Source organism: Phaenicophaeus curvirostris, chromosome 2 (assembly GCF_032191515.1).
Source record: "Phaenicophaeus curvirostris isolate KB17595 chromosome 2, BPBGC_Pcur_1.0, whole genome shotgun sequence".
Classification (NCBI taxonomy): domain Eukaryota; kingdom Metazoa; phylum Chordata; class Aves; order Cuculiformes; family Cuculidae; genus Phaenicophaeus; species Phaenicophaeus curvirostris.
Window position 1 is genome coordinate 83349225 of NC_091393.1, and position 5651 is coordinate 83354875.

At 44.1% G+C, this 5651-nt stretch overlaps 1 pseudogene; it reads left to right on the top strand.

Annotated features, from left to right (window-relative positions):
- Window positions 1–4058: 4058 nt before the first annotated feature.
- LOC138717733 (uncharacterized) lies at window positions 4059–5327 on the top strand (annotated as a pseudogene).
- The last annotated feature ends 324 nt before the right edge of the window (window positions 5328–5651 follow it).

The following is a 5651-nucleotide window of genomic DNA, read 5'->3' on the forward strand; positions in this document are numbered from 1 at the left end:
ATTATCTTAGTTGTTAATCTCGTTTCTAACACATTACAGTTGATGTTCCATCCCACCATTTACAAATCACCATTTCAACCCTCCCTTTTTCAAGGCCTTTGCAAATTCTTTTGCAAAAGAGTTACAAGAGGTCTTATTGTTTAAAGTTCTCTTAAAATATTTTCCTGACTCTACTGCGTGTCTGATCTGATTTCTTTTCCATGTCTAATAACATTCTACTGTTCACTGACAACAACACCAAAATGCACATTGAAACACTATACGGGTTAACAAAACTGATAGTCCCAATGCTATAAAACTGAGAAAAGATTGTTTCAACCAGGGCACGTTTAGGAGCTAGGAATTTAACTAAGAAATACCTATACCCTCCCACTCTTGTATGGAGTTAAGAAGGCCATACTAATTTTTTATAGAAGTTCCTACAGTCTGAGACTGATTGGTCAAATTGGAACAACTCATGCCCTCAGAATCAGAGCATCCTTTATGGTATCTTAATAACAGATAATCAATTGAAGTTTTATTTTCTAAAACTGATGCTGAAGTTGTCTAGTTTCAAGATTTGAGGCCTCCAAGGCTCGGGGTATAATTGAGGTTCCTTGTATACCTACAAATAAATCTCTTTAAAGTATTATAATTCATGGGCACAGCTACTCCTGGTGTTAAAACGAAGCCAGCATAGTTTCAGATTTATATGACAGTTTTGACAACCACATATAGTTTCCAAAGGTTTGAATGCTTGTGGGGATTCCCAAAATACACGGAATATATATATGTTGTACTGAAAAAACGGCATTTAAACAAAAGGCCAGACTATTGTATATTATACAAGCAAGTTTTCTTTTAAAGGCATTAAGCGTTCTGCTGTCCACTGACTGGTAGGTGATTTTCTTCACTTGATCCAAGTTCTTTCCTCTTGATTGCTACAAAGGCCGTTAACAACTTATACTTGGTGCCGTCCATTCCACTGTTCTCCCAGTGGTTTTCCTGTAAAATCTTTAACAGAAAATTCATCCCCAGGTGTAAAAGGATATACAGGTTGATCTTAAACCTCTAGGCCATGCAGCTTGTTTGTTTTTTTTTTAATTTTGTTTGTTGTTTGGTTGGTTGTTTTTTTGTTGTTTTGCCTTTTGTTGGGTTTTTGTTTGTTTCTCAAGCAAGTTCAGCTGTTTTTGTTAGCTGATTAGATAAATTCTCACCTAATTCTGTGAGATCTTCTCCTGTATACTGCAATTGGTATACAGGGCTAATACTTTTCTTTCTTTATTTCAAAACCTAAGCAAGGCCAAAGGAAGTGCTTGATGCCAATATAGATTGGCTTCTTGACAAATTTTAGCTGATTGCTGTTTTATCAGCAACAATCTGATGATTCATTTTCTCCACCTGGCCTCTAGCCTGTGGTCAGTATGGAGAATGTAACTGCCAATCAATTCTTAAAATTTCACTGATCTTTTTACCACTTTAGCACAAATGTGTACCTCTACCTGACAATATTACTGCAGGCACTCCAAAACGAGGTATAATTTCATTCAACAATACTCTTGTGACTTCTGCTTTACTTGTCCTGCAAGGAAAAGCTTCTGGCCAACCTGAGAAAGTATCTGTTAATGCTAATGAATACCAGTGCGCCCCTCCCCTCTCCTTTTTATTGGGAGTTCAGAGAGATCTATTTGCATTCCTATTATTTATACAGAATATCTGTGCCCCAAAGGGGTTTCTTTGGTTTGTTTGGTTGTCTTTGGGTTTTTGTTATTTTATTTGTAACTCCTCTAAGAACAATTTCCATAGCATTCCTGATGGCATTATTATTTGTCCATCTGGAACATAAAATCACCCATTATCTACTTCTCTTCCTGCCATATTGATAATCAAGTTTCTATCTTCCCTTGAATATTTCTCCAATTTTAAATCAGAATCAGGGATTTGAAGTTTACCGTCTGTAATCAAAGCAGTTATTACTTCTGCCATTTTCTGTGGCCAGCCTGGCCTCAAAATCTCCTGTCGATTTGTTACCAATTTTCCAGTCAGTATTACCTCTCTGGTGACCTTTGTAGTGTGTGATAGCCGCTTCTTCTGGAAGATTTACAGCTTCCAGCAGCTTTAGGATATCTGCTGCATGTTTAATGTGTTTTCCTTGGGCAGTAAGGAGTCCTTGCTCTTTCCATATAGCACCGTGAGCATGCACACTCCAAAGACGTATTTTGAATCTGTCCCTATATTTATCTTCCTTCCTTTTGCTAATTCCAGTGCTTGACTTAAGGCAATTATTTCGGCTTTCTGGGCTGATGTTCCTGGGGGTAACGGTCTGGCCTCGATCACTTCTCTGGTGGTAGTCACTGCATATCCAGCCTTGCAATGTCTTTGCTTCATGAAGCTGCTTCCATCAGGGTACCAGGAATCTTCTGCATCCATGAGAGGTTTTTCTTTAGATCTGGGCATACTGTCTCCATCGTCTTCAGGCAGTCATGTATCACTGGTTCTGAAGCAGCTCCACTAAGGAAAGATGCTGGATTTCAGTGTTAGTGGTGATTATATTCACATCATCTTGCTCTACCAATATGGCTTGATACTTCAAAATCTAAAGGGGGAAAGCCAGTGACCTTATTTCTGCTGCAACACTGCTGAGACTGTGTGTGACATCATGACAGTCATTTTTTTGGCCCATAGTGAATTTTCGGGCTTCTTGTATATTCAGAACTAAAGCTGCAACTGCTCATAGGCATCCAGGCCATCCCTTGCTTACATCATCCAATTGTTTGGAGAAGTAGGCTACAGCCCTTTTATAGGGGCCTAGCTGCTGTGCCAGCACCCCCAGGGCCATCCCCTGTCTTTCGTGAGAAAATAATCAGAATGGATTTGAAACGTCGGGAAGGCCTAAAGCTGGGGCCTTCATCAATTCGGTTTTTAATTGTTCAAATGCCCTTTTTGCCTCCCCAGTCCAAGCCAATTTTGATGATCCCATTGGATATTCTTTCAATAGTTCATACAATGGTTTCACTAAGAGTCCATAGTTATATATCCATAAACGATACCAATCTGTCATTCCCAGAAAGGTTCTGAGCTCCTTTACCATTCCTGGCATGAGTGTGCAGGAAATAGCCTCCTTTTGGGCTGTCTGTGCCCTCCGGAGGTCTCGAATCCAAGGTAAGTCAGTCATCGCTGCATAGGCTGGGCCTTCTGCTGAAAGACCTGATACCCACTCAGTCCAAAAGTTCAATAGACTTATGGTCCATTGCTCACAGTCCTCCTCTGTGTAACTATCAGGAGGTCACATACTGCAGCAGGGTTCCAGTCCCATGTTCCCAGGTCTTGAGCCAGCTGGTTCCCAAAAATAGTTCAACTGTTCTTAATACCTTGGAGCAATCCATGGATTCAATACAGGATGAGGGATAATGTGATTGAGAGAACCTGTAAAGTCGGACTATGTGTGTCTCTTTGCCTTAAATATTTTGTCTGGGGACTACCCATTTGTGGCACCAGCTTGCCTGTGGTGCTGGGTTCAACAGAAGGGCGGTGCAGGAGCAGGCACCGCTCTCCCTTGCTTTGCTGAAGATCGGGACACTGAGCTGACTTCGGTGGAGGGAGGGGATGCAGCGACGGCTGCTGCCCCCCGCTCCCCTTCCTCCCTTCCTCGACCTGCCAGACGGCCCAGGCTGGACCTGCCAAAAAGACACGTGCATATGGGGGTCGGACGGGCCTTATAAAAGGACTCTCAGGGAACCAGGCAGGGTGCAGTCTCGCTCTCACTCACACACTTCGATTAGACCAGCCTGGACCACGCGGCCTGGAAGAAGCTGCTGCTGTCACCAGGTGTTCCTGAGAACTGCTGCTGCCGTTGATTTCTTTCTTTCCCTCTCTCTCTCTTTCGGGACATTTTAAATTGGCGTAGTCGGCAGGATCCCTAGAGACGGAAGTGCTGTACTAAGGTGTGGCCCTCTCAGGATAAAAACTCCCTTTGCATTGCTTTTGTGTTAGCAGATCTAGTCTCCTGAGAGAGAAAAGGGGAAATTTGACTTTTAAGGTGTGACCCCCTCAGGACGAAAACCCCTTTTTGCATTAGAATGGCTGCCCAGAAGGCAGCCGATTTTTGTGATGAGGTGCCCTCACGGGCTGAAGGAATAGACAAATTATATGAACTTTTGGAGGTGCACCGATCTCGCCCCTCACTCCAGGGACAAGATTAGGTGAAAAACCACTGGTTTCAACTACAGAGTGTGGTGGAGAGGATAAAGGTATTGCAGAAGGAAGCTAAGGTTAAGAGGGGGAAAGGAAAAGCTATAATTTGTGCAATTTTAGGAGCGAGTCTAGCAGCTGTGGTGGAAGAGAGAAAGCAGAAGTCTTGTCAAGCTGATAAAGCAATAGACTCCCTGCAGATGGTCATACAGGCTCTGCAGCAACAATTGAGAGAAACCAAGGAATTGCTAGAGGAGGAAAGGAACCAAAATGTGATACTGAATGACGAATTGAGGGAGCAGCTTTTGAGGGAGATGGATAAACTGGTGGAGGCAGAAGTAAAGCCTTTGAAGAAGGGGATACAGCAAATTTATCCCCAAGGGGATTTGCAGAAGGCAAAAGAAATTGTAGAAAGCCTCCCCCATATGTATCCACTGGTTAAAACAGAGTATGTGTATGAGGATGTTAGTGATAACTGTCCTCAAGTTATCACTAAAGAAGTCCCATTTACAGCAACTGAATTGGCAAAGCTGAAAAAGGATTTTGCAAGGACTGCAAAAGAATCGGAAACAGAATATGTGTGGAGAGTGTCTCTGTCAGGAGGGAATGGAATTTTGTTGTCAGAGAAAGAAGCAGAAGGATATTGGGGTCCAAGTGTGTTTCTACCTACTGGTGACTGCTGAGCCCCATGGTCACTGACTCATAGAGCTGCATACTGGGCCGGAGGGCTGAAGCCCTTGGAGAGGGGAGATCCCCTTGCCATAACAGGTATGGTGGATCAGTTAATGGAAAGTGTGCAGAAGGCAGCCTGTCTCCAGAAGATGTATGATCAGGAGCTCAAGCCTAACCAGGGCTCCCCAATGATGATGCCTGTGGACCCAGAGAGGATGACTCCCCTGATACGAGGACTTCCTGACTCGCTGAAACCCTTTGGCATTCAATTGCAAGGGAAGATTCAAAACACCCCCAATGCAGAAAGAATGATGGCTGCTCTGGAGGGGATAGTGACCCCTGACCATCGGTGGCTGGGGAGGAAAGTATGGACATAGGGAGAGGTAGCCCAGGAATTGATTAATTTTGGGAGGAAATATGGCTCTTTTGGTGGATCGTCCCAGAACCAAAACCAGGGTCATATGGGCTGCAGAGCAAATTTGTAGGCAACAATCATCTATGAGGAGGAGCCAAGGCTCAGAGTCGCCCTGATGTCACGGTTCTGGGAGAGGGAGACCGCTGGCTCAGCAGGGACTGTGGTGGCTGGGGCTTCAGGGGGCATTCCTCGGGACTTGATGGATGGACTCCCAACTCAGAAATTGGAGCAACTTGTGCAGAAGTTGTCTGTACAGGGGGTCACTTCCAAACCAATCTCTAGTGCTCCACCCTTGATAGACCCTGGGGACGAGCCGACTGGGAAGAAGAAAGTGGCGGAAAACTAGACCCTCCATCCCCCAAAGGAGGGGGTGCGGAGGATGGATGTTTGTAAG